This window comes from Octopus bimaculoides, chromosome 15, assembly GCF_046866305.1.
Source record: "Octopus bimaculoides isolate indiv1 chromosome 15, ASM4686630v1, whole genome shotgun sequence".
Classification (NCBI taxonomy): domain Eukaryota; kingdom Metazoa; phylum Mollusca; class Cephalopoda; order Octopoda; family Octopodidae; genus Octopus; species Octopus bimaculoides.
In genome coordinates, this window is record NC_142942.1 from 19,214,033 (window position 1) to 19,240,663 (window position 26,631).

Genomic DNA, 26,631 nt, shown 5'->3' on the forward strand with positions numbered 1-26,631 from the left:
TATATTATCACACATAAAAGCGCACTTCTGCCATGACCATGTCAGACGTCACGTAGTGGCTCTAACTTACTCTGTGTGTGTGTGTGTGTGTGTGTGTGTGTGTGTGTGTGTGTGTGTGTGTAGAAGCTTAACAGTATCGTATTGTAATGTATCATTTGCCCCACTTCTACCCAAAATTTAATTTCTTGTAAATAAACCTTGAGCGATATATATATGCGTGTCTGTAATACTCACACACACACACACACATGCATACATGTGCATGCGCAGTTATGTTGATATATTATTTTTATATACACCCACACATATACCCACACACATATACCCACACACATATACCCACACACATATACCCACACACATATACCCACACACATATACCCACACACATAATATGTGTGTGTGTGTGTGTGTGTGTGTGTCTGTTGGTGCGAACAGGAAAATACAACTCAAGATATGAATATATGTATATTTTTATCAACATTTAGCAGAAGTAACAGAGTGACTCACTCCAACAGTTTTGCGATAATTGCCAACGCTCGAAACTCTCTGACTCTGAGTCGCTCTGTAAATACTAGTAAATATGTGTGTGTGTGTGTGTGTGTGTGTGTGTAAAATGAGAGAAAGAAAACTGACTCCCATATTTATATATATTTTATGAACATAAAGAAATTCCCGTAGTAAATCCATTGACCTATAAGTTTATAATGTTAATGACATCAGGTAACCAAATACTGCGAATGGGATTTAAACAGCATACTACAAATTATGGACCCGAATAGAAAATTAGTATATATTTTGTCTACTTTTAGAAAGCAATCATTACTGGGGCACCGCCTTCAATTTTTAATTGCAGAAAATAACTTTTGTTTGTTATTCTATTGTACTTTTTCGCTGAATTGATTGCCGAACGCACGCATACACATATGATGGGCTTCTTTCAGTTTCCAGTAGCTTCTGTCAGTTCTCATTACCAGATCCACTCACATGGCTATAGTCGAAGATTCTTCAGCAAAGTGCCATGAAGTGGGATACAACTGGGAGCCATGTAATTGGGAAGTAAATATCTTATCCCACAGCTATGCCTTTCAATGTATTTTCCTATTTCTATGTCTATCTACCTGCCCATCTGTCTGTTGACAGACAGACAGACAGGCAGGCAGGTAGGTAGACAATCAAAAATAGAATCGGAAGACACGATACAGATATTGAGACGACGCAGACAGATGAAAGAGATCGTTAACAGTATACAAATGCACAAGCTTGCGAGCGGTGAATGACACACATAGAAACCAGTACAGACCCACGTATATATAATTCAAGACGTGATACACCTGTCTTTTTTTTTTTGCAACTAATTAAAACTATCAGAATTAAATTATTTGATGTTCTTCCAGAATAATAAAAGAAAAAATTCAAATGAACGCCAATGAAATTGACCTGCACTAATTTTCTCATTTTTAGACCGCACACGCGCGAGAGCCCACCACCTCACGCACAAATCGCTTTCTGTGTATATCTCTTTCACACTATTGAATGTGTCTGTGTTATATATATATATATTTGAGTAAATAAGTATAAGTCGATTAGTATGTTTCAATGTTGGGTGGGGGAGCACCGGCACAGTTTAGGCTACCTGCTGTCATCGCAGCTGTGGTACACTTCCGTTGGATCTACTTCCGGAACTTAACCTGAAAGGACCCAGAGTGATGAGCCGAAACATGTTGTCTAATATGAAATTCATCGACTATTAATTAATACTATATATATATATATATATATATATATATATATATATATATATACGACGGGCTTCTTTCAGTTTTCGTCTACTAGATCCACTGACAAGGCTTTGGTCGGCCCGAGGCTATAGTAATGGTTGGGAAGCAACCTTCTTACAACACAGCCACGCCTGCGCCTATAGCTTCTTACCAAACAACCATACCTGCACCTATATATATATATATATATATATATATATAATTAAAAATTTAGGGTTCAGCAAGCATTGTTTTACCACACACCGACAATTAGAAATAGCAGCTAAAACCACTATTTCTCTACTAAAAGTCGTATTTTAGTAGAGAAATAGTGGTTTTGACTGTTATTTCTAATTGTCGGGGTGTGGTGAAGCAATACTTGCTGAACCCTAAATTTAAATATATATATATATATATATAAAATTATTATAGACTTAAGCACATACACACTTTAATGATTAAGTCAAGCTATTGGTCTTTCTCTCGCCTCCCTTATTCTGTCGTCGTCTTCTGTTTCTCTCGCCTCTCTATTTCTCTCGTCTTCCTCTCTTTCTCTTTCATATTCTTTTCTATTTTGCCCTTTGCAACTCAACTCTTATTCAATTCCCCTTCTTTCTCTCTATTTCATATCACTCTTTCACTCCTGTCTCCCCTTACTCCGATTCATCCCTCCCTCTCTCTGTCACATCACTCTCTCTATCGCTCTATTTTCCTGTTTGCCACACTTTCTTGCAATATTTTTCTCTCCCCCTCCCCCTCTCTCCGTTACACACCACTCTCCTACTCTCACTCCCTCTCACTCCCTCCCACTCCCTCTCACACACACACAGTTATTACACAAACAACGTCTAAACCGGTAACATCCGGATACAACCGACGCATGCCTCTTTTCACCAGTTTTTTTTAGCAGACGATAACTTGTATCGTCTGCTAAATGCTCAGAGTAAAATTACTTTCGAACGAAGACAGTTTTAATGACCGTATTCTTCACGAAGACGACGTCTGAAGTCAGCATTAAAACCGAATAGCTTCATTATTTATCATGCAACTGGAAAGACAGCATTCTAAAGAAAACAATTGGTAGAACCTTATTATTAGTATTTGGTGTCGAAGAAGGTAAGGTGCCTCATCATATTCGTTGGAAAATGCTGACCAGAAACCATATCTCTTTCAATAACGATGTTATAACTCCTTTCTGCGCCTCAATCTTTCGTCTTTTTGTTCTGCTCTCAGACACGAACATAATAGGTATATATATTTGTGTATATTTTTTGTGTGAGATGTGTTGCGTGTGAGGTTTTTTGTATGTATGTAATCGTCTATATATGTATTTATGTACATCTCTCTCAATATATATATATATATATATATATATATATATACATATGTCGGGCTAATTTAGAAGGTTATGAAAACCCATCATCTCCGCTGAATCTTGCAATTGTTTTAACCGTGAGTGGTTTTTAGTGATCTTGTTTTGACTTTTAGTACTAAATCTTGCATTTGTTAACCTCATTGTACCCATTGCAGTTCCTCGGCCAACACTGGTATTTCTGTTTCCCAGCGGATTTCTATTTTACTTGTTCCTCTAACCATTTGTTCTATGGAACTGCCTTTATATTCTGGTTCAAGCAAGTGGGGTCACATGTTGAGTATCCATGGCTTATACATCGGTTCGGGCACACCATAAAATCATGGATTATGTAAGGGTTCGTCTGCAATATTCAAAAGCATTAACAAATATGGCAGGCATGTGGAGCTTGGGGGATACAACAGCTGAAATGTTTTCAAAATAATTAATATGAAAACACAAATCTAAATGCATCGTTTCTACTAAAGGCACAAGGCCTAGAATTTGCGGTGAGTAATAAAGTCGGTTACATGGACCACAGTGCTCAGCTGCTACTTATTTTATCGACCCGACTTTATGCAAAGCAAAGTCGACCTCGGCGGATTTTGAATTCAGAAAGTAAAAATAAGCGGAATACCGCGAAGAATTTTGTCTGAAGTGCTAACTATTCTGTCTGCTCGCCGCCCTCAATCCATGATTGATAATGGCAATTTTCAACTTAGATAAAATTTATAAGCAAATTAACTGACTTCGTGGGAATCAAAACTGATTATCTAATTTTCTCTAAGGCTATTTTCTTTCGTTCTTTTTTACCTTGTATGAAATGTACTTGAGCCAATCATTTCGAAGAAGATTACAGCTTTCTTTATTCTATACTGAAAATGGTGGTTGGAGTTATTTTGCCTCAGGTTGCCACTAAACGAAACGCTCTATGATCCAAGGGCTTCTGTCAGTAACCAGCCCGCCTCTTTTGTGTTCTAAAACCTACATTATCCTTCTTGATTTTAGAAGATTTAGACATGTGACTACACTAGTTTTAATATATATCGTCCTCCGTTTGGATCTGAATTCAGTAACGCCATCTACGTAAACCTTTGTCAATTTTATATTGCTCTCTCTCTCTCTCTCTCTCTCTCTCTCTCTCTCTCTCTAGCGATATTTTAACCTTGCTTCTAGAATTTAATCTTACAATATGATATCCAATCAGTTACTCGACACGACCACATAATCTATGACTCTTGGCCATCAACGAATTGATTAGGTTGAGACAAACTGAACCTCGAATACTTCGGCTACTTCAAGATATGAAACAGCCATGTATGCCTCACCCCCCTCTCTCTCTCTCTCTCTCTCTCTCTCTCTCCCATTTCCTCTAACTCCTCTTCTGCTTCGTATGAAACACGCACATGTGTGTGTGTGTGTTAAATTGCCAATTAAAAGCAGCTCTAATAATATAAACAGGATTGATGTCACACAATATATGTTTTGATTTATCAGCTGCGGAATTTTGTCCAGGGGAAAGTTGCTTTAAAGACGTCGAATGTCAATCAAAGAATATATCATTGCATATTTCAAGAAGCAGGCAAAACGAATCGCCTTGTATATGAACGAGAACGGTGGCTATCAATATTTCGTTGTTACTTCTGCTTAACGGTACCGTAAACTCGTGTCAGCTCGAAAGGAATCGGTGGTCTGATATATATATATATATATATGAAAATAGCGTAAAATCTATTTGCTGCTATGCTAAATCACCGTACAAGTAGAACAAAGATTCATATTGAATTAGAAGTAGATTGAAGAGATGTGATATATGTTACCTTGTTGTAAACGTGTATGGCAATTGAACAACCAATGTATTGATAATTGTATGTCAAAAATGCTAACTTCTATAGCAGAGAAAGATTACATTCTAATTAAAAGAACACAAGCTGTCAAGAAAAAGGCCAGAAATATTGTCACATTGTCGATGTAGGAACAAAGTATAACACAGAAATTAAAACTTATTCAAGTAATTCTGTAAACATTTGAGACCAATAGGTAGTTTAGAGCAAAAACCTTCTTCTGACAGTAAACATTAACAATGAAATAATTTTGTTACCATTTTCATAAGACTATTTGTTGAATTCCTTTCCAGTGAAAACCTCTTTGGTGCGAATCAGTATGGACGTAAACAACATTAACAGTAATCAATATATATTTACTAGATTGTATTAATCACTACTTTCTCAATTCTACATGCAACATAACACCATGCACACACACACACAGACACACACATAAAATGTGGGCATATATAGAATGTGTATAGAGAGAGGGAAAGAGAGAATGGCTTGAATATAGGAGGATCTTAAGACGCATGCTTACCTACTTCCAATAAAGAAAAATAACTGGAGACTAGTCACACCCACTTACAAGACATACATGCACATATACGTACTCACACATATACATGAACATACATGCACATACATACATGGATACACTTGCATATACCTACACAGCGAGTTGACACTGTATTCAACCTATTGGAAATAGAAATAATAAGAAAAGTGCAAACACAATAAGATTTGGGTCAGGCTATGTATTGATCAATGTCACTGATACATAGCTGATTACGTCTAATCAATTACATACTATAGATGAAGTAAATAACACTTTAATTAAAAGTATTTCCTCTATGTGTATGTATGTATGCATATATATATATAGGCATGTATTCATATGTGGATGTATATAAATATGTATATATGTATATATTAATATATGTATGATTTATATATATATATATATATATATATATATATATATATAAATGGACTTATGGGGATGTGAGCATCGACGTGCCCACAAGCAACTGGCTGGATCGTATGCGTGTGTTTCTAAAGATATGTACACTCACACTCCTATATGTACGTACATCAATTTGTAAGTGTGAATATGTTCTAATAACCTTGTGTAGATATGTATTTTCAATTATCAATAATAATAATAATAATAATAATTCCACCGTGCGTTCCTCCCAGAAGATATGAATCTATATGGTTGCTATAACGAAGGCAAGTACTTGTAAGATGTGGTGGGCAGAGATTAAGTTACCATACAGAATATTAATTTGAAACCAGTAGACTATTTCTCAGTTTCATGTGGTTTTATATTATGCTGTGTTTATTGTTTTAGTAACATTGATCTATGGTTAAATACATTCTAACCGTGAGAATCAAGTTTTGTGACATAAAATTAGTGTCGGTCTTTTTTTGAGAATTCATTGTCTTATTTAAGTCAGATTTGGCTGTTGTTTCTAGCAAACCAGTGTTTAGATGAGGGATTTAACGCTATATTTGCATTTATCGTCGTTGTTCATAGTAGTACCAGGTGAGTTCTTATAGGCAAAATTATTTCCTTGGATGGTGGAACACGGATGGGAAAACTGTATTTTATCATATTTAACAAATTTAAAAGAGATAAAAGTTTGTCATTATTGACGGTACGGAAATGCTAGCAAGATTTATAAATTACGCTATGTGTCACGATAATTGCATGTTACTTTAATTGATCTGCAATGATTGCCTAACGTTAATTTATTGAAATAAAGTAAACAATACCCGGAGAAGAATCTAGATTGTGAACAGAGGTAACTAAATAACCAAACATTATCGTGTAAGTTTAGTACAATAAGAAAATTTTTGAATTGGGTATGGGTGACTGAAATAAGCCTCGTATATTACTGGTACTTAGGATTAAAGAAAGAAATATCTGGACAGATTTAAACCTAGAACGACGTGAAGTCAATGAAATGGCTTCTATATAATAAACTGACAAGAAGTAAAAATTCTCTCTCGAATCACCCCACCCCCAAACTTTTTAAATAATAATGCTTTAGAAAATCTAATCTCGGATATTGCTATGGTACGAGGTGGTCACAGCGGGAATGTCTTTTATCAAGGTTAACAAAGGTCTTGATAAACAACATTAATCACAAATAAATTGACAGAGAGAAAAAAACCGTCTTATTAAAATTCACACTAGGATTAATAGTTACTGATTCAGGTAAAGCGCTAGCAATTGCAAGAGGAGATCATAGTTGATTACATTGATCCCAGGGGCTTTATTTTGCCCCTCGAAATTATTAAAAGCAGATTTGACCTACGCGGAATTTGAACCAAGATTTGAACCAACAAAAAAAGTCTAAAGAAATATCGCACATTATATTTTCTGATGTTCTAACGATTGTGCCAGCTTACTCCCATTGGTGATCAAAAGAAGTAGTGACTTCATACGTCAAGACTAGGCAGCACATTTCGAACAATGTTACAATTGTATCAACTCCAGGATATTGCAGAAAGAAAAAAAAAGCGATTACCTCGGAGAGATTTGAACTTACAGCTGCAAGCACTTTAAATAATAACCATGAAGGAATTTTACCCAACGCTCAAACATTTCTACCAAATCATGCAGCACATCATATGACATAGTTGTGAGTCTGGAGATTTTGTCGCGTTTCAAAGAAGATAAAAATCCCTTGTTGGAGAATCAGTTGAAATTCCACAATCTCTCTACAAAAGTTGTTTAATTTGAGATAAATGTATATCTAATCCTCTCATTAGTTCTCTTCCCCTCCCTCCGTCATAACATACATGCAATACACTGTTGGTGCAAGGCAGTGATCTGGCAGAATGGTTACCACGCCGGGCGAAATGCTTAGCGGTGTTTCATCTGTCTTAACGTTTTGAGTTCAAATTCCGCCGAGGTTGACTTTGCCTTTCACCCTTTCAGAGTCGATAAATTAAGTACCAGTTACATACTGGAGTCGATCTAATCGACTGGCCCCCTCCCCCAAAATTTCGGGCATTGTGTTTAGAGTATGAAGGGATACGCTATTGGTGCGATAATGTGTTCTATATTTATTTGTTTTCCTCGTATATTTTGTGTTTCTGAATGTTCGTTACGGTTGTTTTTTCGTCTTTTTTTTGTTTTGCCATATAGTTTTTTCAAAGAAGCATAATTCTTTCTCTAAATACTTTTACAGCTGACATAGGTTTCTTAAGAATCGAAACACTAATTTCTATAACAAAACAAAAAATACATGAAGTAAAATAAAGAATAACGAAAATATCACATCGAACTTCGGCAAAGCAGATATTGATTTTTTAATCAAAGAGAAAAAAAATGCTGTTATTATTCTATGACGGAAATATTGATTTCAGGAATGGAATGGTGGCTAGGTGAGACGTTGTGGGTGGAATGATGTTGCAAAAGAAGAAATACGGAGGGTTATTTCTACTCATTACATTTTGAAGAGAAATATATTGCGCGCATATATATACATATATTTATATATATATATACATACATACATATAATCAAATAGAGCGATGTTTAAATAAATAGAAAGTCATAAGTATTTTCCTGTGATCTACACTATCACACACTGTCATAGATGCAGATAAACAGATTTACATACATATATACACTCCAGCGTGTGTAGGTATACGCCAATCGATTTGCATGACATTTTATAATTAACTCAATAAGAGTATCGAACAAATATATTCGATTATTACTTACAGGTGCTTTCACAACTTTGCTCAATGGACGTTCTCTTCTGTCTGTGTGTACATCTCTGTGTCTACCTACAGGCCTTTCTCGGTGTCTGTATCTTTGACTTATGTATATATTTGCATACACATACACACACTAACACACATTGTAATTGTGTGTGTGTGTGTGTGTGTGTGTGTGTGTGCGTGAAAGAGAGAGAGAGCGGGGCGGGCTTTTATGCCAACGAATATATATGTATGTATGATAGACGGGCATATGTGAATCACACATGGCACATTTTAATTCTTTCTAAGAATTAAAATGCAACAATTAGATGCTTATCGTGACTATGACCAATATCTATGACATACTGAAAAAATACTTGGATTTTTTTTTCGACTGGGTTCAGAAGCTAGTCTCTAATTTGTCTGGGACCTCTCTTCAGCTTTGCAACCCTTACAACATGGACGCGACCCTGCCAGTCTTAGTTTGTTTGCTACTCTTATTATCACAGTGAGTGCTCTGGTGAATGTTCTGTCTTAGTTCCAGGTCGCCTTGTGTCATCTCGGATGATACGGAACTCACAGCGTTTTCATCCAAATGCAATTATGTTTCCACGTAGAAAGAAGTCTTTCTACAGTTGTGGCTTTTTTCCCTCGAACTGCCAGACTTGGAGATTCTCTTCCATATCATTGCTTTTCCCGCTTCTTATGACTTCTCCCCTTCTTTGGGACTTCTCTTTTAAAATATAAAAAAAGTTAAAATTGTCAAATACACCTATAGATAATAAAATGGAAATGTGCGTAGGATTACACTATCAATCTTGTCTTAACTTTTAAGGAAGTTTAAGCGGCTATTTCTAGCAGGATGTATCACTGCGTAGTCAGTTCTCCGTTGTCACTCTTTGTTGTACATTAATGCAGCGTAATGGCTTCGTTGTTTAGTTAGAATTTAGGCAAAACAATCTGATGTATAAACGAAGGCGTTATACTTGAGTGTACGCCATTTTTCCTTACTAGTTTTTTGCTATAGGTCAAGATTAGCTTCTTTCTCAAAGTCAGCACCCTAAAAACTACAAACTTGGCTGGTGGAAAATCGAGCGAAATTTTAACTTTTCATTTGATTATAAAAACTACTAATTTTTGAATTTTATAAAACACATAGTACTGTTTTACCTTTTTTCTTACGTTTCTCACTTGCTTGTCATTAAAATGCTGCCATGCTGAGGAACCACCTTAAAGAGTTTGGTCGACTAAATCGACACTCCATTATATTTTTATTTCAGTCTGGTACTTAATCTGTCATTTTTACCAAACTACTGATTCACGAGGATGGAAGCAACCACAAGCGGGTTTCAAACGGTTGTGGAAACACACACACACGCATATAAATACATGATGGGCATCTCTCATAGTTTCTCTCTACCTATTTCAATCACAAGGCATCGATCGACCCAGTCAAAGCAAACATTTGCCCATAGTTGAGTGGCACTGAACTCGAGATCATATCCTTATAACGCGTGCTTTTTAACCATACAGCCATTCTTGCACCCATAAGGATATATATATATATATATATATATATATATATATATATATATATATATTAGTTTAATGCAGACTTATTTACAAGCACACACAAAAGGTTGATAGAAAGACAGGCAAGTACAGAGAGACAGATAGGTTGGTAGGTAGGTTGGTGGAGTAATAGATACATACATATGATTTCCGAATGAGTCTACGACACAACTGATATAAAATAAAAACTGTAAATTAAATTAATTAATTCTATAGCAGAATACAATACGTTTTCCGACTCTAAATATAATTAACCATAAAGCCGTTCTTAATTATGACTTCGTTGATACTCATTCTGCTTGAATACAGTCTGAAAACATGACACTGTCTCTAGAAAATTTATATTATATTTTCTCTGAATAAATATCTGCAATTTATCAATCACTCACTAATAAATTCTTGACAATAAATAAGCGAGAAAACTAACCTCAAACACCGAACAGTGAATAAATTATTTAACACGATATTATGATGTATTTAACGAAGACGGCGAGCTTCTTGCAATGCGAAAAGAAAGAGTTTAATAACCTTTATATATTTTAAGCACAAAGGCTAATCTTCATAGTGAACGGTTGTTGGTGGGTGTTTGTGCCTGAAATTTATAAAGGTTATTAAACTCTTACTTCTCACGTTGTAATAAGCTCTCCACTTACATGGTTTATTATTTCACTTCTGCATCGCAGTGCATCAAGCTGCAAAGCTCTCTCTCTCTCTCTTTATATATATATATATATATATATATATATATATATATATATATATGTATATATGATTATTACAATTAAAAGGGTAAAGGTTTATCAATTTATTAATTTTTTGCCTTTGTGAGTTACAAGTAATGCTATCTGTTGGAGTCTCAGCTTTTTTAGCTGCTATTTCTGAACTTCGGTATGTGGTGAAGCAAATGTTTGCTGATCCCTTAATTATGTTTATAAATGTATAAGAATTTTTAAATAAGTTCTCCACCGATAATGGTGTTTACATACCCAAGGGCTTGGTAAAAATTATTAATTGTTGATTTATTAATAAATTAATAAATTGATAAACCTTTACCCTTTTAATTGTAATAATTATTCACTGCCTGATAGTAAACCGCAAATTTTCTGCGGTATTGCTTGTGACGCACATTGTAATTTCTTGGGGAGGAAATAGTGGACTGGCTGGCCGATGTAGGTTCGGTTATGCTTCCAGGTTGTGCCGATGCATGAATGTTCACTCGTTCATGCGTGCACAGTTTGCTAGCATAGTCGAATTTACTACTAGAATATCATACCGATGAAGGAAATTGAGTATTGCTCATAATCCAGAAACGCGTCTATGATTAACTTCGAATGGTTCGTTTTCTTCTTGTTTTTGCCTTTGTGAGTTACAAGTAATGCTATCTGTTGGAGTCTCAGCTTTTTTAGCTGCTATTTCTGAACTTCGGTATGTGGTGAAGCAAATGTTTGCTGATCCCTTAATTATGTTTATATATATATATATATATATATAATCTTGTTGCAGTCATTAGACTGCGGCCATGCTGGAGTACCGCTTTGAGGTATCGTTTAGTCGAGTGGATCGTCCCCAGTAATTATTTTCTTTTGAATTCAGGTACTTTATCGGTCTCTTTTCGACGAAATATTTAAGTCTGGAGACGTAAACAAACCAGCGCCGTTTCTCAAGTGATGAGGAGGGGGTCACACACACACACACACGCACACACACACACACACTTAGACATATATATAATTACGTGTAAGTAAATATGTGATAGGATAGTATGCCATATACTTGGAGCTGTAGGGGTGTTTTTGTGTGAGTGAAAAGTTTGATGTCTAGAAATCAGCCCAGTCAGACTACCAAAAGAGGATTTTTTCTGTGCAACGGTGCAGTCGGTTCTTTTATCTGGAGCAACATTCTGGGCGTTTACTGAAGAACTGGGCTGCAAGCAAGATGGAACTTACACCCGAATGTATGAGCAGTCTTACGACCTAAAGTACGACAGGCCACGGTCGTGGCCGTCACGCACAGGTCGACAGGCTACGATCATGGCCCAGATAGATGTATGTAATATATGGGCGTTTATTGGGTCTAATGTAACTCATACGCTCCGATACCCCCGCAGAATGTAACTAATGACTTTTCTGATGATGTAAAACTTGCCGCCATTATATATTAAGAAGATATTTTAAATATTTTTTTGCTTTTTATATGTGCGTGGTAGTCTCATTTTCATAAAATGTGCTCAGCAGTCCATGCTATGTAAGTGCAAATCCAGTGCTTTATGGGTTAAACGTATTTTGGCGTAGGCAACCCATAGAGAAAGCTGAAAGCTGTAATTTATCATTGGGGCCTACGAGTGTACAATCTAGTGTAGAATGTCATGCATAGATTATGCACTCTCCCTTTCTCTCTCTCTCTCTCTCTCTCTCTCTCTCTCTCTCTCTCTCTCTCTCTCTCTCTCTCTCTCTCTCGACTAGCTGATGTGGTATGAAGAGACTACAACAAGAACAAATTGACCTCGGTATAGTAAGTAAAAAACAGATTAACGTCATGAATTCATTAAAATCGTTGCGTTGTTCGGCGCTAATCCAGACGATTGGCTATTATTGCAAATTGCAATTAAGAAGGACCAGTGGAGAGGAAATAGTTCAATCAAGAATTGAACGTTTTGCCAAAATGTGATACACCGTCTACTAACCATCAGCCTGTTATTATCACGTAACTTGTTGATTATAAAACACCTTCTCTAAGTACCCCCACATCATCTTTAAATCTCCTATGACCACATCCACCGATCTCATAACTTTTACCACTACCGCCAACAACAGCTACGATGATTACTAAATAAATAAAACTAAAATGGCGGATGTAGCATTCAGTTGACTTTTATATCAATAAACTCCATTTTGTTTAGGTGGATAGCTCTTTCGAATTTTATTTTTATACCTATGTATATTTTTTTCTTATCTATAGAAAACTCTGACAGTCATGCTCTTCATAATTAGTGCCCAAAGATATGTAAAAAAAGAGAAAACAAAAAACCTTGCGTAAGAACGAAATGTCGTTTTACTTTGAATGTATGAAGACATCCTTTATTCTTCTCGTTTCCTTACTTTCTTCCTTCAGCAACTAGAGTTCAGCAGATTTCTGAAGAATGTGATGTATATGTTATTTATCTATTTTTATTCCTTTTAAATTTTTGCGGTTGATAGTTGCGTTCGTGTAGTCGTCATTGATATATAAAGCCTTTTTTTTTTTAATAGCATCTGGAATAAATAAGATTCGTGGCAGGAATTTTTCAGCAGACAATGTATAGTCCTGTTTATAGCGTCTTTCTTTATCATTACTTTTTTTCGATCTTGGTCTTCACAGATAGGCATATATTTACGGCGATCTAGTAAATAGTTGTAAGACATTTGCAATGGTGTTTTAATATAATTATTCAACTTCGTAATTGACTTCAACAATGAACACTGGACTATGAAATTAACAGATATAAAATTAGTTTAATGAAAATAGAGAAGAAAAAAAATAGTGTGCTGTCGTGAACTTAATGCAGCTTTTGTGGTGGGAGCGAAAAAATAACTGGGTGAAAATTAATTAAAATGACATACTATTCGAGAACAAATTAATTAGATTCTTCTGTGTGTAATAGAATAATAGTACGCGTGTGTTCGCGCATGTGTGTTTATACATATATATAAACACAGGTTTATATATATATATGTGTGTGTGTGTGTGTGTGTGTGTGTGTGTGTGTATAATGTGATATATTGACATTCATTATATATATATATATATATATATATATATATATATATATATATATATCCATATGTGTATTTAAATTCATATAAATATGAATAGAGAAATGTTTAGTTTATACGTTTGTGTGTTCGTATGAAACTAAGAATTAAGAGAGGGGGGGGGAACAAAGAAAAGAACGAAGAAAAGTAACACATATAAAAAGAAAGAAACGGTAAAAATTGTAGTATCTATCGGTAGATAATTTGGTTAGCTTGACAATAATGGAACTGTGACGTCAGTTCTATACCAGCATTGAAGTCTGTCTTTCTACATAGAAAATACCAAGATTGTTGAAGAGATCTATTAATGATGTTCGTACTAAAGATTTGAAATTCCCTCCCCATACCTTACTATCTTCCTTCCTCCTTTCTCTCTCATCAGCTCTATCTAGACAGGGATCGCTGCAAAATTACAATCTATAGCTTTCACAATGGTCTTCTGTCAAGTTTCTTTAATTCTTATTTTAAGTTGATCTGATTTTCAATCGTGATTGCAACAAGTAAATTCAATTTCTCCAAACTCTCAGGAGGCTCTTTGCCTGCTCGCACATATACACACAGCGCGCTCAGACACTCCAGACAGATACTCGCACTTGCAAATATGCGTTCAAAATTACCTGTATAAATACGCATACATGAAAAGCACACAAATATGCAAGTATAAATGAGTATATATATATATATATATATATATATATATATATAATGAAGAGAGAGGGAGAGCGGGTCGCTTTTTCTCAACCTCAAATTAAGCTTGTAAATATTTTATTTTACACTTAAAGATGTTGACTGATTATGTTATTATCGTTGATGCTATTCAATCTTTCTGTATACCCTAGAATAGCGACATAATGTTATTTTCAGCCGATGCACCACCCTAACAGAGGTGGCATAACAATTTATGTTCATCTGGGTCCGGTAACTCTTGCTATTTTCTGTTTCGTTGCGAATACGTGAAAGAGAATTCATGTGTTTTGTAGCTTCTATTTCTAGTACAGCGATCCAGTGATTGGCCGTGTGTTAAGAACTCGTCTGACAACTTTATTCAGGATAACGGTCATAAGGAGGTCCCATCTTACAAAGCAAAAAGGTTCTTTCTTACATTCTATCTCAGGACGAGTTGGTGGAAGATCTAATTGATGCTGTGAAGAGTATAGATATCATTGACCATGAGAGGCCATATGGAAGCGGCATTTGCCTAGATTTTAAAAGGATGGGAACAACGTCAAAATGGGAAGGGATGATACGCCGTACACATGTTTAAGAAACATGAGAATCTAAGAAACATGAGGTCTAAGAAACATGAGAATCGTGGCCATAATTTCTAGCACAATCATGGAATGTAGTCACCTTTGTACAACAGTCTGTAGATGAGTTGAGAGTGTAGGTGACCCAGATTATACCTGGATAGAATGCAGTCTACATGAACATCTAGATATACATTAGCAGAATGAATATCAATCTGACTGATAATGGAGTTAGAAAGTCTACGTAGTAACTATAAGCTAGGTAGTAAAGTCCATTTGATTGTCGTCAGTTCTGGCTACAAGAGGAAAAGCAGAAGAAAAGAAAGGTGGGGAGAAATGCAGCAGCAAGAAAAGCAGGTGTTAAAGATGAAGAAAGATAAAAACATGTCTGCCGTTAATGCAGTTTCTAGAACATCATTAGTCGGAACTGCGAAAGAGTGAGACCAAGTGTGATCATATCGTCATAATTGCTAATAACATTAGGATTTTATAGTGTGTGAAAAACCGAAGAGTCTCGGGCTACAACAGTACCATCTCCCATCGCTTGTCATGATTGTGGAGGTAAAATCTGGAGAAAGTAAATAAAACAAGGAGGAAAAGGCTACAACAAAACCAAACAAAAATGGAGGAACGGACTAGAAGTCCCTAGAATACTGATTTCCATTACTTCCCTAAACTTTGAAGCAAACTGGAAGGACACTCCACACTTTCTAACTTTTATCCTTGGGCTGGACGAATCAATGTGCGTATTTTCGAAGATATGAGTGTAATGGTTAAGATTAGCTTTCTCTATATGAAAAATATTTAATGACGGTCAGGAAATTTAGAATCGGTCACGGTTCAGCTAAGACCAAATATATATATAGAGAGAGAGAGAGATCAGAGCAAAACCTCGTTTGTCACGGAATGTTTCTGACTGCAGCCTCTCGTGCTTTTATATGGGAAATGCCTGTATTTCTAACGAAACATTGTCGTTTTATTGGTTTATATTATCTTTGTAACAAAATCTATTGTTAATTCTCTAACAATTCCTAGTTATGCCTCATAGAGTTAAGCACAAGTATTTTTGTTCTTTGTTAGGATAAGGGGAAGGCAGAAATGTAAGTAAGAAATGGTGAGAGGTGTCAAGTTTTTTAACCTACTGATAATGATAATTAGCAGATGCAACACTCAAGCTAAATATTTAAATAGCGTTCAGGAAAAAACAAAAAACTACCACCTAAAAAAAGACAAATGAATGGATAGAAATAATAAGACTGAAGATGAGGATATTAACAGAAGCCATCAACTATGCCAAACACTTGAATAACAACTTATTTTCTTCAACCGCAAAATCTTCCTTCTTAAATATGCAATCAGCTGAAGGCAGCAATCAGCGTTCAGCATTGATATCAATCTAACTGCTGCAGCACGTGGTGAGATTACGACGGTTTATAGAAACTGCGATGACTCACAACCAGAATATAAATGATCAATGACATGCAGATAGCTGGAATTAAGGAAATATAACCAAACATGTAGTAAATTACATTGAAATATCGTGGGAAATCTTACGGACTATTGACATAGCCATGCAGTATATTTCATGCCATCAACACATGCTTTTTCTAGATACAATAGGAATTTTTCTCAAAATAATTTATTCACTGAGTTCCTTATAAATCTTTCTTCGTCGATGACACCAATACTATACATTCTGGTATATGTTATCAGAATTCACATGCAATTCGTTTCAGTGTATGTATATGCGTGCGCGCTCGAGTATATATATATATATGTATGTATGTATGAATGTATGTATGTATCTGTGTGTGTGTGTAAGTAGCTTGCTTACCAACCACATGGTTCCGGGTTCAGTCCCACTGCGTGGTACCTTGGGCAAGTGTCTTCTAGTATAGCTTCGGGCTGACCAAAGCCTTCTGGGTGGATTTGGTAGACGGAAACTGAAAGAAGCCCGTCATATATATATATATATATATATATATATATACATGTGTGTGTGTGTGTGTGTGTGTTTGTCATCTCATCATCGCTTGACAACCGGTGCTGGTGTGTTTATGTCCCCGTAATTTAGCGGTTCGGCAAAAGAGGATAGACTAAGTACTAGACTTACAAAGAATAAGTTCTGCATGGCTGCAGTCAAATGGCTGAAACAAATAAGAGTAATATATATATAAATTTATTTTAGCGTCTATATTTTAGTGAAATGTTAAGAGATCATGAATATGGTTACCGACAGTGTTGAACTCGATAAAATATAAACAGTTAAATTTATTATAAAATTATATTTGACTGGAACTTCGAGTTTTGACTAACGACTTCGTAGAGGGCTTTCTTTTGATAGGCCTTCAATGGAGAAAAATAGAATGTTACGTTTCAGAACGAATTTTATATTTATTTCAAAATAATAAACCACAGGATTTTCATATTTCTTATAAAATTTTCCTTACAGTTTGAAATAAACAGAACCGATAATGATAGCTCTGCAACATTATGGCCTCAGAAATCATTGGTGGTACCGTCATGTTGTGGATAAGTTCTACATCATTGGTGAAACAGAGTTCTAAGGTAAGTTCTACATCATTAGTGAAACAGAGTTCTAAGGTCTTTACAGCTGCTCGTGTACAGTATTAATTATTCCAGAAACATCATTCTATTGACATTAAATAAAGATTCTGCTTGATTCGGGGGTTGAATGCCCAGCCTTCCTAGTCCTTTTCCAGGGCTTAAAAAAAGCTGAAGTAGATCTGCAATAAATGTGTAAATCTAAGAGGAGGATATGGTCAATAAAACCATTAACTGATCCTCCTGTATTTTCTTTTAACTCAAAGCTAAGAATCCATCATATATATATATATATATATATATATATATATATTTATATATATATATATATATATATATATATATATATATATATATATGTGTGTGTGTGTGTGTGTGTGTGTGTGTGTGTGTGTACTATTAGTATTGCAAACTAAGCTTAACAAGGGAGGGTAGGAGCATGACATTTTCAAGATATACGTAGTAACTCACCATCGTTTCTTTGTTTCTAGTCTGTAGAAAACACAATTTATTTCAGTATGCATACCTCAACATAGAAAAAACTTATCTATCTACATAAATTGTCAAAGTGATCATGATACTTGATTGCTTGAGATGAAGTTCTCTCGAGCATGGAAATGTTCTTGTTGAAGTGTGATAGCTTTTGATGCTCAGTAGTAAAGCCGATGCGAATTTTGTGGTGGCCTTCTGTGGGGGTATGCGTGGGTTTTGGTTCAGTTTTTTTCTGTTTTGCTTGTTTTGTTTTCTAACCATGTCAGCTTTTGTATCATCTTTTGTCTACACAAGTATGAAGGCGCATGAATATAAGCAAGTGTGCATTTTGGGAAAAAACCCAGAGAGTTTTTCTCATGGTATCTACTGTCGTATAGTTTATTTTAACAGAACCTGCGCGTATAATTGGGGGTGAATATTGCCTATCGGTATTAATCCTGCCTCTGTCACTTTATATATATATATATATATATATATATATATATATATATGTGTGTGTCTGTGTGTGTATATATATATATATGTTTATATATAGATATCGTAAAATATAATTGCCATCTAGATGTGGTGGTCCCATAGGGGACGATGCTACTATTGTTCTCAGTCTCAAAAGAACATCTCGTCCAGCTGGCTAACGACACTCTGTCTGTGTCCGATTAGTATTTGCGAGGGGAAATCATCGCTCTCCTCTCGAGCCTTACGTGACACACACAGACCCGGGTTCCTGGAGCTGTTCTCCTGAGCTAAAAAGAACAATAGCATCGTCCCCTATGGAACCGCCACATCTAGTTCGTAATTATATTTTACGATTTTGTACTGCTAATGTTTACTTTTCGCTCAAAGATTTAATATTGCGTATATATATATATATATATATATATATATATATATATATATATATATATATATATATATATATATATATATATACATATATATATATATATATATATAATCATGATCAAAATTATTTAACCTCCGTTGTCTATGCTAGCATGGGTTGGATGGTGTGACCAGAGCTGACAAGCCAGAGGGGTGTACCAGTCTGATTCATCAAAGTTTCTACGGCTGAATGTTTGTCTTAACGACAAACACTTTACGTCGTGTGCTGGATACTTTTGCGTGTCACCGCACGGGCGCTGTTACGTGTCGCCACACAGGTGCTTTTACATGTCACCGCAAGGGAGCCTTTACGTGTCATCACATTTCTACTACAGAATACAGGTGTTCTTGATTACGACAAAGCACTAGCTCTCTCTCTCTCTCTCTGTATATATATATATATATATATATATATATATATATATATATATATATATATATATATATATATATATATATATATATACATATATATATATATATATATGTGCATACACGTTTACTTGTTTTAGTCATTTGACTGCGGCCATGCTGAAACACCGCCTTTATTCGAACAGATCGACCCCACGACTTAGTCTTCGTAAGCCTATAATTCTATCGGTCTCTTTTGCCAAACCGCTAGTTTACAGGGACGTAAACGCATCAACACAACGGTTGTCAAGCGATGGTAGGGGAACAAACACAGACACACAAACATATATATATATATATACATATATAGGACGGGCTTCTTTCAGTTTCCGTCTACCAAAACCACACATAAAGCTTTGGTGTGCCCGAAGCTATAGCAGAAGACACTTGCCGAAGTTGCCACGCATTGGGACTGAACCCGGAACCATGTGATTGGAAAGAGAGCTTCCTGCCACACACCCACGCCTGCGCCCATGTATGTATGTAAGTGTTGATTACGTTGAAGCTATGGTTAAAGACAAATACACAAAGGTGTCGTAGGATCATTTGGAACTCGAAAACACAAATAAATTCATAAATTGAACTTTTGAACCACGCAGTCTTGCCTCCGCCATTTCAGACTTTTAGCGCAGTGCTTTTTGTACCCCTTCATCCTAGCATTAACTATTGAAACTTTCTTACTAATAGTTGTTGGCTCTTAATAAAACCAAATGAATTCTCATATTCTACGTAAACCCATCTTAACAAATATCACACGAAAATGTCTCTAGAGTAGAACCAAAGCAATTCTCAGGAAATCAAAACAAAATCTTTTCTGGAAAATCTTTTGAAAAATGACTAACATTTTCTTCCAAATCGAATCCCGTACAAATTTTATTTTTAAAGTAGGATTTAGATAACAATTTCAAGTTATATGTTGCCAACAGTCTTATGACGCCATTTTAGCTTTTAATAGGGAAAGATTTGCTACCTTGAAGCTTTTCTTGGCGTTATTTCAATGATTCCATGATGGTTGAATTAACGTTCAATTGAAGACAATTTCTATATATTTTAAAAGAAATTCGCGTTTTCTAAGATTCATCGGTTCAACTGATAATGTTGTATAGCCTAAAGAGAAGATTTACCGAATAAAATACATACACAAACCAGCTTTTCAACAGTCGATCGTGTGCAGTATCGCACTGCGCATGCTTCAACAATCTCGAAAAGAACTTAAGTGCTGATTGATATCTACAGAATCGATTTCTCCCAAGCGGGAACTTTGGAATAAACTGTTGAAAATATTTCGAGGATCCTTTCCGTTTCTTTCTTCTCTCCAATACTTTCACATTACTTCTCCTTCCTTTCAACCCCTCTCTCTCTTTCTTCACCTCTCTTTCTATCTATCTTTCTATCTTTATCGTTGTGCCTCTATCGCTTCATTCTCTATCTTACTTGGGCGATCTTTATCTTGTTCTCTCTCTCTACATCACTCTATATATTTCTCTATTTCTCTCCATCGCTGCATCAGTATATCTTTTTGTTTCTCCTTCTCTCACTCGCTATCTCTCTATTGATCCATCTGTCTTCACCTGTATTTATTCCTATAATTCTCCGTCACCCTCTCTCTCACTTCTGGTGTCTGCATGTATGTATATATGACTGGTATATATGCATACATACACTTTCAATATATATATATATATATATATATACAAACGCGCAACCCCAAACAGTGTGAAACAATAAACTAGCGCCCTTACTCACTTCATATTATATCGATATATTTCTCTCTTGCATTGGCTTACACCCATTAACGTATAAAAATGAACACAATTTTAAAACACAGACACATACATACACACAAGCTGGTATCAGATAACATATATATATACTTATATTTTCTCTCTCTCTCTCTCTCTCTCTCTCTCTCTCATTCACTCTTGCTCTCTCTCTCTCTCTTTCTCTCTCTCTCTCTCTCTCTCACTCTCTCCGTGTATGTATGTGTATATGACAACACAAAGCATGGAGAGGGCAACGAAGGATTACAAATAGAAAGACATACATACATACATACAATGCGCCTGTGTACGCATAAGTACATTATTCAGACACAATTACATTCCGTTAACAAAAGAAGAGCCTATGTAGTATTTAGGCTCGTTAGAAATAGAAACTACATCACTCTTAAATAAAACACTACGTTTTTTTAAATAAAAAAAATGGAAGTCACATTGTTATATTTAGACTAAAGTTTAAAATATTTACACTAAAGTTTAAAATGTGCAAAATTGGGGCTGGTATATCTTTGATCATAGGCTGGCTTGACTGACCTAGGATTAAATCGTAACAACAAAAATTATTATTATTATTGTTGTTGTTATCAGGGCGGCAAGCTGGCGGAATTGTTAGCACGTCAGATCTTATATATTTACACACACACACACACGACTATTACAACGAAGCACGTACCATCGTTTCACTGATTGTTTTAAGTATCTTTAGCTGTGAGCAGAAATAAACACCATGTGGGCCCCCTCTCACCATTTCACGCAGTAAAACATCAATAATATAATAGTTGGCGGGGAAAAGGGCTCCAGCATCGTTTGCCAGGTACTGTTCTCAACAATTAAGATGGAACAATACGAAATGATGAGCATTATGCGTTGCCTGGCTAAGCAGTAGAATCTATGACTATATCGTAAGCCTGATACTTCCACTGCAAGGCCTGCGGCCTTCACGTATTCATACACACACACGGATACATACACACATGTGTGCGTGTGCGTGCACGTGTGTGTGTGTGTCTGAAAACAGACTCTTCCTGTTTTAACAGGAAATATGCGTCAGTATTTTACTCGTAAACACAATAGTCATCGATAAATCGCTTTTTGAAATGAGACTCCCTTATCAGAGTAAACCTGGGACTAAAAAGCAACATTTTGTCGAAACTTCATCCCTGAACTGTCTAAAAGCAACATTTCACTCTTCGTTATCGTGGTCCTATATTCACCATACGATAGGATGGTTTACAAATACAGTGCTGTTGGTCATAACTTGCGCGATGGGGGTCGACCTGAAGCTAAATAAAGTAAATAACCATGACAATTATGGCAATAGTAATAAAAACACTGACAACGAGAACAATATCTCTAACCGTAGTGTATATTTTGATGTCGAGGAAAGAATGCGGGTATTTAGACGATTATAGTGTTCCATGTTTTGGTAGATGTAAAGGCGTTATCGTGAATGTAAATGTTAGTTTGATTAAAGAACATTTTATGAATATTCTACTGCTGAAACAGGGGATTAGATTTCGCAAAGATTAATTGAAGGTTTCACTTAAAATGATTGATGGTTTCCAATAACACCATGATGCGAATTAAACATCCTGTCATTAAGCATTAGATGTTTGGAAATAAGACTTCCAATAATAATAATAATAATAATAATAATAATAATGACAACAACAGCAGCAATGAGCTAATTAGTTTTATTAGCAAGACTACAGGGTTTAGCAGAAACTGTGCAACACCAAAATAAATACGCGTTTAAAGGGATCAACGAAGGAGCGTGTATGCAGTCACTTAATTTGCTAGAAATAGTACACAGATGTACTTCAAATGATTATTTTACAATAGTAAACATGGATGTTAAACTAGGCTACAGATTACGTCAGCTAATCTAGACCTGGCTATACTATATCTCGAAACACACTGGATTATGATCATAGATCTATTCGACGTACCTAAATTGGGGTACAAAACAGCATATTTGCAACCAGTTTCATAGCGACTGCAACAAAGACATTTTAATACGAAGAAAGTGATGGCGATATATTATTCCTAAATTTCATCTTGTGTCACAAGATTGTCGTTTTATACTTGAAAGAAAATATTTAGCAAAGTCTTAACTCAATCTCAGGTATACGAACAAACATAGAACAAATGTATTCAGAAACATATATAGAACATAATATAATTAGAAAAAGTCCCTCTGTGTGTGTGTGTGTGTGTGTGTGTGTGTGTGTGTGTGTGTGTGTGTGTGTATGTGGATTCTGTACGGGTTGCTATATTTTTTGTAATGTTTCATATTTTTGCGTAAACTAACAAATCAAATGAACACATGAAGCTGGAGGATACAGTGAAATTGAAATATAACATCAATGCGTGCATAGCCACTCTGCTTCTCGATATATAGATATATGCGTGTACAACGTTCAGTCTGTCTATATATATATATATATATATATATATATATATATATATATATATATGTGTGTGTGTGTGTGTGTATGTATGTATGTATGTAACCATACTTGCTTTGTTCATTAACAACTGTTGGCTGCTACGTAGTACCCAAAAACGAATTGTTAAAAATCTCCTTGAAATGGCCAGAAGTGTATACAAAAGCACAAAATGCAATTATATTTTTGTTATATATAAAATGTATGTATGCATTATATTTTAATATATATTATTATATGTATAATGAATGTTTCCTACTCAATTTGTATATTGGTATAACCAAATTAGAATTAGTTTAATATTTTAATATTTTACTTAATTTAAATATGTACTGGCGTCGCAAATAGGAGTAACTGGCTCATTTTTAACAAACACAACACTAGGCTTTACTGTAATTATCACATAATTCGCTGAAAGCAAAGCAGGAAAAGAAAGAGAGAGAAATTTGGAGATTGTTCAAGAGAGACATAACAAATGACAGAAAAAATAAACAAAAATCACATACACTATTCAATCACATATTTAGTTAACAAGCAAACAATTAATAATATCAAATTGAACAAGATGGATGATATCTGCATTGTTATTAGCCTCTTCATTTATTTGTTATTACTTTACGTGAATATGTTGTTGCATGTCTTCGTGTGTGTGGGGCTGTTTTCTGGTAAATGCGTACCTGTTTATATGTATTTATTTCCGTGGTCAAGTGTCTTCGAGTTAATCCTCTTAGATTTGTATATGCACGAAAATGTGTACGTGACCGTAAGTATGTATGTGTATGTATATATATATATATATATATATATATATATATATATATATATATATATATATATATATATATATAGTGTGTATGTTTGTACAACTGAATGTAGATGTAAACATATATATATATATATATATATATATATATATATATATAATGTCTATTTATATATATATATATATAATGTCTATATATATATATATATATATATATATATATATATATACATATATATATATACATATATATATATATATATAATGTCTATATATATATATATATATACATATATATAATGTCTATATATATATATATATATATACATATATAATGTCTATATATATATATATATATATATACATATATAATGTCTATATATATATATATATATATATATATATATATATATATATATATATATATATATGAGTGTGCAGTTTTGTGTGTGTGTTGGGAAGGAATTACAGAATTGGTATGGAAGCTAATCATACGATACACTAAAGGAGATGAATTTAACCAAATTCCTCAAAAAGAGAAAACCAAAAGCTAAACAATATTAACAATAGCAACAATAATAATAACAACAACTATGATAATGATGATGATGATGGAAAGAACCGAAAAACCAAGAAAAACCTCTCTGAAACTATAACGATGTGTCTACAGTGCTGTTGTTGCTACTGTCCACGTCCGACATGGAGAACTTTAAGTACCAATTATGTTAATGTTTCTTCTAGTTTTCTTTGCTTACTAAATTTATTCTAGTTTCATCTCATCTTGTTTTCATTCTTTTTCGTTTTACTCTGTTGTGAACACACCATAATGGTTTCTGCATCTTCGCATGTCTTATTTGTTTGTATTGTGATGTATTTTTTTTGCTTTATATTGTTTTGTTTCTTTTTTTGTCTTTTTTTTTGTTTACTTTAATTCATACTCTTCAATTTTTCCTGTTTTCTTTTATTTTTCCTCTTGTATTTCTAAAATTACGTGTTCTTGGGATATTGAGATATTTATCTGGCAGCAATTTAATTTATGCACTTTCTCTCTCTCTCTCTCCTCCTTCTAATTCTCTTTTTACTTCTTACTATTGTTTTTGATATTATTATTATTACTATTATTATTATTTCGTATTCTCCTTTAGTTTTACACAACGCCATTGTCTGGCTAATTAAATTTACACTTTGCGTTATAGATTTTGTTTCTGAAAACTTATTGTCCTGCAGCGCATACTTACATATATGTTCTGGTACATGTTTGAGTGGGTAGAAATACATTCACATACATTCTCGCATACAAACACACCATATCCGTGTATGCGTATAATGGTGCATACATGGAACATTCGAGATCACATATACATACATACAAAAGTTGAAATGGAGATACATCTAAATATATATAAATTTTATTAGATATGCAAATAGACATTTAAACATGAAATTATGTGTACACACTAGCATTCGTAGCCAAATATCTCTGTAACTATACACACACGCATATATATATATATATATATATATATATATATATATATATATATATATATATATATATATATATAAATATATATATATATATATATATAACTGTACATATGAATTTTAAACATAACTCCACACGCATATATATATATATATATATATATATATATATATATATATATATATATATATATGTAATATGCCTGTGCGTAAATCCGTGTCTGCTTCTGAGTTTGTGTGTGTGTGTGTAGTACGTGTATGATTTTTACGAAATAGATATATCCACATATATCAAAATTATATTACGTACATAATGTAAATAAACATTTAAGCACGAAATTACGATTTGACACCAACGTTCCTATATTCATCGATCTTTCTAGTCACATGCATAAAAAATAGCTTCATGTAGTATCCGAAAACTCAGCATGCAACTATTAAACATTAAATAATTTTAATCGTGATATTCATAAATATTCATTTTTGGTGTATCTATTTCTCTATGAATCTATATCAATTTTCCTATATGTCTACCCATTTT

General features: G+C 34.4%; 1 long non-coding RNA gene across 1 annotated transcript in view; it reads left to right on the top strand.

Annotated features, from left to right (window-relative positions):
- Window positions 1–2,683: 2,683 nt before the first annotated feature.
- LOC149132426 (uncharacterized) overlaps window positions 2,684–26,631 on the top strand; it is a 68,266-nt gene continuing 44,318 nt past the window's right edge. The window contains exons 1-2 of the long non-coding RNA XR_016244511.1: window positions 2,684–3,008; window positions 17,720–17,835. This is a non-coding gene — a long non-coding RNA (uncharacterized LOC149132426). The remainder of the gene's footprint in view (window positions 3,009–17,719; window positions 17,836–26,631) is intronic.